Raw genomic sequence first — 14,303 nt, 5'->3', positions numbered from 1 at the left:
TAATAAAAATAAAATAAACAAAAAACCCCACCACACTCTATTACTTCCCTCAGCCTTCCTTTCAGAAAGCATAATAAATCATAATTTATGCATGGAAGCTTGAAAAATCAAAATAGTTACAAAGTAGTGTAAGGGCAGCCTGACAAGACAAGGCACAGACTGTAGGCTAGAAAATAACCCAGCACGTAAACAACATAAGTGACACAGGCAATTGGGCACTGAGAGCTTAGCAATTTTTGAGACAGGGTAAAACATTTTGCCGATATAACCTAAGGGAATTTTGAAGTCACTCCAAAATGCACTACCTGAAGACAGGCAATTTTTGGAATGCGTTCATATTATGTCATTATATCTAAATCTGCTGAGCAAAGAGCAGGATAATATTTCTCTTTCCTTTATACTGTTAAAATGAATTCAATTTGGGGCAAAATTACTCAGCCTTAATCAGTATTTTTTAGCTATTGTTATCCAGTTAAATCCAGGGGCAAGTCAAGTAGGCTGCAGACACTGGTGCAGCTTGATATTTCTATTTTTATTCATTTCTGTCTATTGCAGCAAAGCTTAGAAGCCAGGAGAGAACAAGTACCATTTTGCCTGGCTCTATCCAAACAAATCCAAGAAAGTCTCTTCTTCAGAGAACCTACCCTTTTATTTGTACTATGTGTACTTCACCTTATTTGTGTGAAGACCCATTGAAGTAATAGAGTAATTTACGGAATGAGGCATATTAATTTTTCCAATGTGATGCAGCAAAAAGAAACTTCATAAAAGTCCTTATCTGCTGTTAATAGGATGCAGTGTGAAAAATACTTCACTTGCTTTGGCTGAGGGTCTAAAATATACGTTTCCAAGCTCTCTGGCCAACCACATCTCTAGAAATTGCTGAGACAAATCTCTGCAGAGTGTTTCAAAAAGGACTGGATACTTATATAATTAGAGTAGCTAAGCTGAGTAGACAGTTTTAAATGATGTGGGAGCTTTAGTAAGTTTGGACAGAAAGTTCTACTAATTATCTGGTGCCAAGAGAAAACTCTCCCTTTAAACACCTTGTTGTGTAAATACCCATTCCGATGGTCAGCCAAGAGTAGTCACTAGACCTAGCTGGAGCCAAGGGGGAAAAGTTTTTAAAGACACGTGGTGATTTAGGAGCACGGATGCTGTTTTTAAGAAGTGAATTGTGCATCTGTGGGCTCACAAACAAGGTCAAATTACAGCAGTTTCACAAGTCATGGTGACTGTCCAAGGGTGCACCCTTGGTTGTGGTGCTTGCCTTCAGTGAGTTTGTGGGACAGCCTAAGCAAGCTCATGGTGCTTGGTAGGTGTAGTTGGGAGAGCATGTGTGGTTATTTATGTGAGGTAAGCTTCAGCGTGGTAACTAATTCAGCCTCATCACCTGAGTACTTCTTCAAATCCTGTAGATCTACAGGTGTCTTAATAGTTTTGAAAATGTCACTTAGGTATGAAAGTGTTGTCCAAGTTGTTTATTGAACCAGGAATCAGACTGTGGATGACAAGTCTACAGAGGAAAGAAAAAAAAGAACCCGCAGCTTGCTTTCTTCTGGTTCCAAACACCAAACAGAGAATGGATACCTTTAAATTATATTGGCATTTTCAAATCTGATATCATGAAGTTCAATATGTGTAATTATATTTTTACTAGAATTAAGGATTATTTCAAGTTATGCTTATAAGACATTATCAGCCTCCAAAAGCCCTTTGCTAAGACCTTGGTCTTCTGTATGACAGTCATTTAGAAAACAAGATTTTTTTGTTCTTGCACTGCACAATTTTTATTTCCTGTTGAATGCATTTATTATGCATTAACATAATTACTTTAATTTATTACCTTAGTAAATGTCAGACCCATAAGATGTCAGAGTATTACACTGCTCTCATTCTGTTCAACAAAGAGCCTTGAACAAATGATCAAACTAAGCATCAAGTTTCTACACCATGCAGGCATTTTTGAGAGAGTATTGTGCAATACAATATGCACTTGTAATTAAATTCTGTCTTTGTTTATACCTATGTACTTCTGCTGGGATTCATGCAGTCTGAGACCTGCAAAGCAAGGTCCAGCTGGCTAGGATACTGGAATGCCCTCTGTTGCTACTTCTAACTATAGAGCTTTTAATAAATGAACCGGTTTTCACACCTTGAATTTAAGGATTATTTTTTTTCCATGCAACTTCCAGTTGAGGATTATACATTCATATATTTTTCATAAGAACACATTGCAAACACTATTCCTGATCTGCCTTGGCAGAGTTCATGGGAATGACTCTTTAGAACTCATGTTCAGTTCATACACTGTCAATAATTCTAAGAGTAATATCTTAACCTGGCATATTAACATAATATATAATTTCAAAGGTTTGCCTCTGATTATGTTAGTGTAATTCATTGACAGGCTCTAGGAAGACAGAGTTCTTCTTGACAAATTATCTATGCTGTGTATTTCCATAATATATCACAATGGTTTTGGAGAGGTTCTCTTAAAAAAATGTGTAGTGTCAAAGAGCTGTGTTAAGGTATATTAGATGTGTCATGTTATGCTTACTCTTGATTTTCTACAAAATATGTACAAAAGTGTTAGGGATTGAGATCAAGGGAGATGAATGAAAAACTGTCAGGGAACCTGTTTCTCTACAGATTGAAGAGAAAATGTAGTGTTTTCTTCATGCTCTGTGAGGGAAGTGTTCTGTAGGACAGATGTCTACTGAAACTTATGGAAACTTCTCTATACAAGTAGTTGTTTGATTAGGACTCTGTTAGACCAAATTTTCTGTACGTGAACAGCCCACAGAATACCCCCATGAGAGTTACTGGAGACTAACATTGTTTATGAAAGATAGGTTGTAAATATTTCCTCTCTTATGAACACAATTTATTTTTGCATTTGAAAAAGAGTTCCTGGAACAAATACATATCTTTTCTAAAATGCAAACATCAACTCAAAAAACTTATTTCTAAACAGCAAAAGTATAGCCTTTTTTTTTTTTTTTTGGAAATCAAAGTCTACATTTTTTTCTTGATATAAAAATCCAGAATTCCTAACTGCTCAGTTTAAAATAAATGTTTAAAGCAGGACATATGGATCTGAAGAGAATATATATATATAAATTAAATTAACAACTTCATCTCCAACCCTTCCCCTCATGATTTTTTATCTCCTGAGCCACTGCATTTTAGGCTACCCAATTGGCTCCACCTATGTTGCCAGGGGGGTCTGCATTTTGCAGAAGCTACACTTCTGAGGTCTTGTGCACATGCTCAGGCCAGCATTATAAGGGGGTCAGCAGAATAAATATTTATTGATGTTTAATATATGAGGACAAATCCATCCTCTGGGTGTTCTTGCTTCCTAGAGGCAATATCGGAGATCTTCTCCACTTCCTTCCCTCCCCAAAATACAAAAACCTCTGAAATAAAACACAACATGGATCAGTTTAACCAAATCCACCTTTCCAGGAAGTCATCAAAAATCATCTGGTGTTGTTACTTCACCCTTGGCTTAAATAGGCAATCAGGACTTCATGGTAGCTGTAATTAGTTACCAGGTAATTGTTAGCTCTTCTGGCTTCTTTCCATCAGTTGTGTCTACCAGGAGGTGTCTGCTTGGTCTCTCACCATGGACTCTCTCTTATGAGGAGGTTGCTACTATCTTCACTTGAGGCAACTTAGCAATGTGTTGACAGCAGAGAAGCTGAGAAACTTAATTAATTATTATTATTTTTGGCTAGAAAATATTAGGGATGTCTTCTAAATTGGATTTTGGGGCACTCTCATCTTTTTTTCTCTCTCTCTCCCCTGGATCTCCCAAGATCTTCCTACTAGGAGAGGAGAGTCCAACTTCTCCCTAGTATTTGGGGTGTTGTTACTAGTTCTCCTGTTGACACCAGTCTGCCGTCCACCATTGTTTCTGGAGCAACAGAGGCCCATAGGCACCAGCCTTTGTGTCAGGTTCCTCTGTGGATCATTTATCTTTTCTACGTCAATGGAAATCTACTTATTTTCTCTGAGAACTCTGTTATGGTCTTCCTCACTGAGAAATGCACAGAATGTGAACCTCAAGATATTTTTTTAAAAATATAACAAAATATGACACATACAGTATTTCATTTCACAACAGAAAATTTTACTTGCTACCTCTCTGCTGAAGAATGAAAGGGTCATTTTTTTTCTGCTATATGAGAACCTTCCCTTCATTTGAAAACCATCAGGTGCCAGGCAGTGATGGACCTCAGCTGGGACTGTTTGGTACTATGGCATAGGCTTCATTTTGCATTGGGACCCTGCACTACTTTTAGTCAGAGGTTAAACACAGAGCAGTTCAACCTTGAACATGCCTTTGGCATAATTTGTGCCACACAAGGATGGCTTGGATTGGAGGAGGCCCCCTTCCCTCTGTGGGCAGAGAATAAGACACAGGTGGCAGTGTCCTGTGGGATCTTTTCCTAGTTTACTCAAATAATTAAGTAAAAATATTCAGACTGGTAAGTGCAAACTTTTGTTGTGGTCTGTCTCATAAACAAGTTATGTGGTGAACACAAAGTCAGATGCTGATCCTTGCAGTGTCTGTTAAGTGCTGGCTTGTAGGATTTTGTGGAAGGCAGGCTTGTAGGTAAGTTGAGCTCTCGGCCTGCTGGAATCAACTAGGGTTTTAGCTTCATCTTCACCACCTCAGTTTGAGGCCAACCTTGGAACAAGAGCCTATTACTGAGATTGTATTGGGGGTAAGCTGTTCTCATGCCTTTATCTTCTGCAGAGGCCTCACGATGTGCTGAGGCTGCTTGGAGGAGGCTGGAAAGTGCCCCTGTTACCTGGGCAATTTGTGAGCTTCGCGTTACAGAGTGATGTGTCCTGGGCTTTCTTCAGCACATGTTTGAGGGGAAGGAGAGTCTCACACAAATTAGTAAACATACTTTATGACAAATGCTCACTGTGCTTTTGGAACCTATGCTTTGCTACTTCTTCTGGGTGAGTGCTTCAAGCACCTTCAAGTTTTGGGTGAATGCTAAGATTAATTAAAGATAGTTTAAGATCTTGATGATATACTTCTAGAATGAGGTACATCAGAATCGATCTTTGCATGAGCTTTCCACTAGAATGGGGTCATTAGATTTGAGAGTTTTTTTTTTTTTTTTTAATGTGGTTAGGCATCACAAAAGTAGGAGGCTGAGACCAGTAAACTCATTTCATTTTTAATCTATGGCACATTTGAACTTGGTATTTATACTAAAAGACCAGGGTTCAAACTGGCTGGCTTCATATTAGTGCTGTCTCCCAAATTTAACCCACTGTAACAGAAGCACGTACAATGATTTTGGCCAGTGTTCTCACAAGAGTTTGTGTTACTTTGCTTACTTATTAATAAATAAATATATATGCTTAAATGAGCCAGCGATTATTGAACTGGGAAGCAAATTTGAGTTTGACAAGGAATGCATCTATGTTGGAGGACAGAGAGGGGTATGTAAAGAGGGGAAAAAAAAAAAGAAACACACCAAAACCTTAACATTTTCACATGCCAGAGAAACTGGCTTTCATGTACTTTAAATAAAAGAAAGGTAAGACATGTTTGGGAATAAAGCCGTAGCCATCAAATTCACTGTTCAAGTATACTCTGTTACAGCAGCATGATTCCTTTTATGATTGTATCCATCATGCTGTCAAAAAAAGAAATCTTATCTTCACTCATTACTAAATATACAAAGAGCTGGGATTTCCACTTGGCAAATGCTCCTGTTTACCTGAAGGCTCGATTTTTGCCTGCACTTTGATAAAGTTCATTTGCAGAAATAGACTAAACTTTTTAATCCTTAAACTACTTGAGTTTGTAAACCAAGTTTTGATCTGAAGTAAGCAGCAGCTTCATGAAGTAACTATTTTCTTTAGGAAAATTAAAGATTTTAGTATGGAAGGAAGCCAAAGGACCCATCTGGATCCATCCTTTCTGAGTTATGGCTCCTGTTTACGACTGCTCTGTAAAAAGAAGTCTAGGTGAGGGCGTCTTCAGTAGTTATCTCCAACATTTCTTCTCATTTTTTTCTGTCTTCTGAGTGTGTTGATGTAGATGAACTTATTGCTGAGTGCCCTTGATTGCTTCTATCACATTATTTTAAAACTAAATGAATATTATTATTATTATTACATTGACAACCACAAGCTATCTATGAAATTATAGCCCATGTTTAAATGTGAAATGACAAACAACTCTCTACCTTGTTATTTAAACATATAAAACAGGAAAAGGTTGTCAACATAGCTCAAGTGCAGAAGTGATTTGTGCAGTGGTAGAGGTGATAATATTCCTTTTGCTTTGGGACTTTACTGTCCCCTTTAGTAGCCACTGCTGTGACTGTGTCCCAGGCTGGCAGGGCTCTGTAGCTTGTGTATATCTCTGTGGCCTCTACTGTAGATTATTTTGTTCTTCTTGAATCCTATATCTTTGACTTAAGGGCTTGGAGCTATTTGGATTTTATTTCTTATTTTTCATTTGTCCAATTTCCTGCAGAACTCAGTCTTTAAACTTCAGTCTGGAGCTACCAACATCTACAGCAATCTGGTCGTGCCTTCTCTTATGTGGCATTGCACTGATGGCTGTTGCCACTGAAGGTAGTGGTAAGATTCACCCTGGGCTGAAAAGGAAGACTTAGACCAACAGGAATATTTTTCAAAACTTAGTAACTTCTATCTAATACTTCTTTCTTGTCCTTAGTATTAGTTTCTATTACATAGCATATAAATATTCTATAACATTTGGTATTATTAATCTCATGTTCTTAATTCAAAAAGTTAAACCCAGGTCTGGAGCACTCTCTAATGAACATCTTCCTAAGCAGCCATGGTCTGGATAATTTAACTATCTGATTCACTGATTCTTTAAGATCACTGACATACCTATATGTACAACTCTGATCTGCATGCTAAGCTGTTTGAATTTTGCCCTCCTATCCTGACCTGACTTATATGGACTGCATTACATCCTACATCTACAGGCCAATTCTTTATTGTGGCATGCCCTTCAACCAATACTTAATCGGCTGTGCTTTTGCACAGTGATATATCCTAAAGTCAAGATTTCTGATTTGCTTACACGTGACTTCTCTGTAGTTACGTCAACTATCTTTAATTAAACAATAGCTTTCTAGGTGTTCCCTTACTGTGTTTCTGATTAAAGTTTCCATTAACTTTGCAGTTTATGAATCAAAATCTGCAATCTGATATATATTTTTAATGCTACCATTGACAGAAAATATTTCTCTGTAATAAAGCTAGATATTGAAAAGTTCAGAAGATTTTGCTGCATGACATGTATACACACACATGCATGCACACACACAGAGTTTAAATTCATAGAATCATAGAATCATAGAATATCCCGAGTTGGAAGGGACCCATAAGGATCAAGTCCAATTCCTGGCACCACACAGGTCTGCCCAAAAGTTTAGACCATGTGACTAAGTGCACAGTCCAATCTCTTCTTAAATTCAGACAGGCTTGGTGCAGTGACTACTTCACTGGGGAGCCTGTTCCAGTGTGCAACCACCCTTTCGGTGAAGAACCTCTTCCTGATGTCCAGCCTAAACTTCCCCTGCCTCAGCTTAACACCATTCCCGTGGGTCCTGTCACTGGTGATAACGGAGATTAGGTCACCCGACTCTCCACTCCCCTTCGCGAGGAAGTTGTAGACTGCGATGAGGTCCCCCCTCAGCCTCCTCTTCTCCAGGCTGAACAGGCCAAGTTACCTCAGCCGCTCCTCATATGTCTTCCCCTCTAGGCCCTTCACCATCTTCGTCGCCCTCCTCTGGACACTCTCCAACAGTTTAATGTCCTTTTTGTACTGTGGAGCCCAGAACTGCACACAGTACTCGAGGTGAGGCTGCACCAGCGCAGAGTAGAGTGGGACAATCACTTCCCTCGACCGACTAGCGATGCCGTGCTTGATGCATCCCAGGATACGGTTGGCACTCCTGGCTGCCAGGCCACACTGCTGGCTCATATTCAACTTGCTGTAAAATTGGCAATTTCATTCCCAACTTGTTCCCAGCTGCTTGGTAAATGGAGATCTAGTACCTTCATCTTAATGAGCTGCAGGACTTTGGGTGAATGCTGAAAAAAAAACCCCAACACACCAAGATTCAAAGCGTAAGAACAGAGCTATGTATAGTATGCTGTGTGTCTTTTTTATATTCAGTTGCAAATATTTGGTTGATTTTCAGGGAAGGAGATTTCATACAGGCATTGTTGAAGAAAGTTACATCCTTCCCACCCATGCCAACTTCCATTGTAAGTGGTCTATGTTATATGTGGCAGAAATCTGTTAGGGTGATGATATTTAGCAGACTTCTTTTAAGAGTCTTGATGTGAAGGTGCTTAACCCAGGTAAGGATTTGAGGGTACCTTCATAGTTCTCACACAGAAAATTGCATCATTCTGTTTGAGAGCCAGGGTGTTTTTTGGCAGATGAAATGGTGCAATCAGACAGTGCTCGTATTCAAAGGAGCCCCATCATTTCCAGGTATTTCCTGGAATAGTGCACTTCTGTCCTTTCCCCACCCCATGACCCAGAGTGTGTATTGCTCACTCCCGGGCCCTGCTCCTACCTGCCCCGATGAAAGTTTAAATGAGGAAATAACCATTATGTGGTTGAGTTTTTTTTTTTTTTTTTTTTTTTCTAAAAGGGATGATACTAAGAGTGGTACAATTTCTTCCCCAAATTCAGTCACTTTGCTTTTCTGCTGTCTCCCCAAACAGAAGTCAACCCAATTACCTCAGTGATGTGAGTCCTCAGTGGCAGAACACAACCTGAATTTTTCCCACCATAAAACATGGCAAGAACTTCTGCTCCTTCTGCACCAGGACAAAAGCAAGTGCCACCAGATTTTTTTATGAAAAACAGACAGAAAATCACACTCGCTAGCAGTGCCCATTTGCACCAAGGATATAGAAGACTGCAGGACAGCCTTGCTTTCCATTCTGGAGAGCAGAGACACGGTTTTCGCATGTTTCCAGTGTATGTCCTAACCACTGAACTGTTTTGGGAGTAAGTTTTCTCAGTCTTTCATGTGAGAACATGATCATTTGTATAAATAATTCAACACCATAGTGACAATATCCCACTTTTTTTTTTTTAAATAATAAATAATCCTTTTAATAATCATTATGTCCTAGCCACTAGGCTGTTAAGATTATTCCTCTCTCTTTCTCATGCACATAAACATTTTATTTTGACTAGAATCTCTGCTCCAGACTTGAATTGTCACCAAATGAATTTTGTTTGTTTGTTTGTTTGTTTGTTTGTTTGTTTCCCTCAAAAGTACTGGTTTAAACTATCTGGAAATTTCCAGTGGAAAAATATTTTGCTCAAAACCACCTCTGTCTATGAGTAGGTTTATGCAGTTGGGAAAAAGGAATAAGGCCATGCCATACAATCTAGCTAACCAACGCAATCCATATTCTCAAATTAGAAAACAAGCAAAACAAGAAGTATACAATGCAAGTTATGAATGTGCATTTATATGGTATATTAATATTAATAACATTTGTAGCTATTTTGGTTGCTTGTTTCTCCACAAGTTTTTTGTATGTTTCTGTATTTACCTCCTTGGGAATGAAAACCAGGTAGTTAAGCTGCGCTTGTTACCACTCTGACTGCATCGTGCAGATGATGTGTCCTCTTTCTGCTTATTCTTTGGGTGAAATATTTCTCTTTGAAATTAATTGTTTTGTTTTGTTTTCTTTGCCATTCTCTTTAATGGGACCAAATATTTCATCCGTATTCTTTAGTCTTGCAGGATCCTCAGGGTAAACCAAATCTTGGTACATCTATTCCCATTGAGTAACATACTCCTTGAGCAATCCCCTTGGCTTCAGTCAGACTATCCAATGGGAGCAAAAGTACGTGAGTCTGGCCCCAAGGTGCTTACACACCTCCTCACTCAATGGTACCTTGGTTTCGGTCAGCGCCTTTGGGTGCTGCTGTATTGCAGCCTTTAATAATTTGTTGGTTTGTTTCAATTCTCGGAGTGAAATTTTTTTTATGAATAGTCTATTAGGTACATGCAGAAACCCAATCTGTGAAAGCTAGAAGATATTCAAAAAAATGCTTCTGTATGGCTACTTCACAGAAGAAGAAAGGATGAGCTCATCCCAGCAACTGCTTGCTTAGTTCTTGGCGATTCACGCTTCTGCGTCAATGGTTCAGAGTCTGTCTGAACGTGCACTGGACTCAACTGTTCTATATTTTCACCCAGTAATTATATTCTGTGTGAGAGAGAGATGCGGGTACCCTATCACTTGCTTTGTGATGGTGCTGGTCTCATCAGAGAAGGCTTCCCTCTTTCTGCTGTGTTCAATCAAATTGTTCATGATTTTGGACTGATGCTAGGAATAAGCTTTGTTAAGAAGAATATGTTTTAACAAGAAGAGTAACAGAAAGGCCAGTCTTCAACATGTCAAGTCAAATATATACATTTTCCAAACGTATAGGTCTTGAAGATACTGTCAAGGCTAAGAAGTCAGATTACAAGGGATTCATCTCACCTAAATTTATCCACTTGACACTTAGCAATCTAATCTAAATGTGTTGTCTAGGGTCCTGCTATTGTCGGGGAAAAGAGATAAAGTGCAATGAATAGCCTTCTGGAGGCGTTTGTCTCTCTACACTGACTATAGGTGGAGCCCAGATAACTGGTTTAGAGTAAATGTCTGACTTCTCATGAACTATAGTTAGAGATAAGTCGATTCCACCCTCAATTTCCAAAGCCTCAACTTCTTTCCTCAGTGAGTCAGGTAAAAAAAAGTCCATCTACATGCAAGAAGTGCCTACATTAAGGAAAATATCAAAATGTGGTAAATCATGGCCTACACTAAGGGTGTCTCTGTGGGATGAAGCTGGAGCCTGTCACTGGGTTCACTAGAGGGAGCTAAGAAGAAACCTGTTTGTCTCACTGAGATAATGGAGTTCATGCTGCAGAATTATTCAAGAGAAGGTAATTGTGGTGGAAAATCCTCAGAGGTCTCTTCCCTGCTAGCTCATGGACATAGTGCTGGATTTGTCATACCTAATTTTCCACCTGGCTTATAACTTCTTGTCCTTTTGATCTTAAGCGCTATTTTTTATCATCTCCTGGATAAGGGAAAATGAAGTACAAGATAAGCATGCACTTGTCTTCAGAGGAATAACAACAACAACAATAATAGACCTAGCTAGCTGTAAGACAGTTCTCTATCAAAAAGACTTTGGACATATGGTCAGTAATGTACCTTTAAGGTTATAAGAAGCATTACGCATGCGTGTGTACGTATGTGTATAGAGATACACATACCCCATATCACATGTTTTTCTAAGTGTACATCAATAAAAAAGTCTGACCTGTGTCACTTCTTTCTAAATCAGCCTACTTACACTTTCAATCAGCAATTCTCTGTATTTTCAGTATTTTCCATTTCAATGGGGTGAGATAAGACAAAAAGCTTGCTACTGAGATTATTGCTTTCAAAGCATGTGTTCTGGATTGCTGGGTTCAGATGAGCATGAACCTTTTGCACAAGCAGTCCCAGCTCTGCTGGGTCTAGCTGGTTTCTGTGAAAGTGCATATCTGCCTGCAAAATTGATATCCCAAAACATTCTATTTTTATGCTGTGTGTTGCTGTGTTGAGATCTAAAATGTTCAGAATCCTTTTTATTGGACAAACAGAAGCACTGAAATCATGAGGTTCTGGCAGGCTCCGAGCTCTGCCAGCTTAACACTTATTTGTGCTTGGCAGACAAAACAGTTTTTAATGTTTTGGTTTTGCTTAGCTAGTCTCCACACAATGTGGGTAATACTTAGTTACTTTAATCAGAAAGTAGGAAGCATGCAAGTACTACTGTGAGACTTCAAATTTAATTGAATAAACCATTCTCTGACAGATTTTAATAGCAAAAAATGCAAATTTGATTTGGGGCGCACATTGTGTGATTCGCAGCAGCTTGCTAATCAGCTGAATTACCTGTTTTGTTATGTCTCTCGCTGTACACCTGAATGAGTCTGATTTATTTCCAGTGCTGGCAAAGGGACTGAAACTTGCTCTCTGTAATTCAAAGTAAAATCCCAAATATTTCCATTGTCTCGAAGGAAGTTATGTTCTGTTGACCTTGGACCTTCAATCCCCTTCCTGTGAAATACAGGCTCAGCGAGGCAGGGTTAGTATTTGCTTCGTGCGATGAGAAGGGAGGGGGTAAGGAAGGAAAGGAAAACCTGGATCTTCTCCAGCAGTTAAAGAGCTCCAGGTAGATCATTGCCAGGTTCTTTTCTGCAGATAAGCTTAAATAGGTGTTACACCCAGTGAATGCTACTGTGACCTGCAAATGCCACAATGTGACAGAGCCCCATAAAAGAGGCACGAATGAGAGGGAAAACAGAGAGGAAGGTTGTGATCTGCAAAGGAACAGTTCCTCACTTTTCTTCATAACACTGGTACCAGTTTGGATTAATTCCACCAGCATTACTATAAGATTGCAGCAGGACTGCTGAGACAGGACTCTGTTGTAAAGGCAAAGGAACATGTCCTTTTAGAAGCTGTTCTTGCAAAATACTTTTTATTTTTTTATTTTTTTCTGGTGATGTATTCCTCTGCCTCCTGAATATTATTTCTTGTATGTGTGTGTGCATCTGGCAGAGAGGGATAGTTGCATAAAATGCAAACTGAAACCACAGCCTCAGCGAGGATTCAAGCAGCTTGGTGAGCTCATCATGGCTCAGCAGTCAGGCAGAGCTATAGTTTGTAATTTACAGCAGAGTCCAAGCTCTGGGTAACAGATTCAATTTTATAAGTGCCTTTCTAGTTCAGCCTAGGTAAGAGTCTCTGGAATAGACATCCTCTACATCTTCTATAAATAGTGAGTTGTTAAATGTGTCGTTTGGCTCCCTCCCTCCACATCACTGATTGCAATGCAAAGCACATACTTGGGAATAGCCAGCCTCACCCCCCTCATCAGGTACCGGGGTATTTATTTATTCTTTATTGTCATTACAGGCAAATAAAAGGTTCAACCTAATGTAACAGAGAGGTGGAAGGCTGATTATTGTATCATCACAGCTGTTGCATTGCTGTATTTTATGTTTATAAATCATCAGCATACCAGCACATTATTACAGCTGAAAAGTCGTATCTTCAAGGAAATATGTTATTATTTACTAAAAAGGGATATGAATAACTAACTATCTTATCTGAAAACCTGTCTTAAGTCCAAGTGCAAGGTCCACCCAGATATTGATTAATATCAACAGTATTAATTTTATTACTCATACTTTATAAATGACATTGATATTCTCGAAGACTGCAAACATTTGCTTTGTTGTGCTATTGTCTCGGTGGAGTGTAAATCTCTCACTTTTGATATATTCAGAGTGATTATTGTTCTTGCCATTGTTCCATGAGTAGAGGCATTTTAATGTTGATATACAGGGTTATATATAGTTGGACTATAAACTTCTGATTGCAATTAAAAAATAGTTAAATGAAAACTTTCATCTTGAAGGCAAAGTCTTCATCACAGCAAGATACAAAGGACGAAAATTGGCATTCTGAAAAAAAAAAAAAGAAATGGTTGCTTTTATTTATCCTGTTTTCATACTACAAGGCAAATGAAACTTCTAGAAATCCATATTTTCTGCTGATTTTTCAGGAGGAGAATTTTAAAAACATTATATCCTACTACTCTTGAATAGCTACAGATTTCTTTTTTCATTATTTATATGCCCACTGTGTGCTCAGCCCAAAAGAAAGTGTTTTTTTTTTTTTTTTCAGAAGAACCATGGACCTACAAAAGAACCTAGAATCCTTCTGTGTGCTCCTTGCTAAATAAGCAATGAAAGAAAATCTTTCAGAAAAAAACAACTTTATTTGGTATCACAGTGAAGCAGTCTCCTTCCATTTTGGGGTTCTCCAAGCTAATTTCCCTAAACTCTGTATTTTCATTTCTATCATTTAGTAGTATTTCCTAGTGTGGCATTAGCTGGAGATGTTACCATCTGTGTATGAAAAATATTACCTTCAAAATGCTTCTGAGTATGTTATTATGTGATTGCATTGACCAATACATAAACAATTTTGTGTTGAGTTTGGAAGAAGTAAGCAGTGCAATCAGGTGCAGAGAGTCCAGGAATGCCATTTAAACACGTGTTTTCTTTATGAGTACATAGAGGTATATGAGTATGTCAGTGTATGAGGTCTGCTAAAGGCCACCTGAGCAGGAAGAACAAGTGAAGGAGTTTCTCTACAGACAGACAAGAACAGACTTGTGTATTTGC

At 38.7% G+C, this 14,303-nt stretch overlaps 1 long non-coding RNA gene across 1 annotated transcript; it reads left to right on the top strand.

The window, feature by feature from the left end:
• The first annotated feature begins 1,803 nt into the window (after positions 1–1,803).
• Positions 1,804–12,099, top strand: LOC310894218. The gene is made up of 3 exons (XR_014579681.1): positions 1,804–4,496; positions 8,226–8,292; positions 8,761–12,099. It is a non-coding gene; the product is annotated as an uncharacterized lncRNA (long non-coding RNA).
• Positions 12,100–14,303: the final 2,204 nt, after the last annotated feature.

Source organism: Anser anser, assembly GCF_964211835.1.
Source record: "Anser anser genome assembly, chromosome: 2".
Lineage (NCBI taxonomy): Eukaryota > Metazoa > Chordata > Aves > Anseriformes > Anatidae > Anser > Anser anser.
Note: the sequence above shows the minus strand (reverse complement) of the source record. Positions and strands in the feature narration are given on the sequence as shown.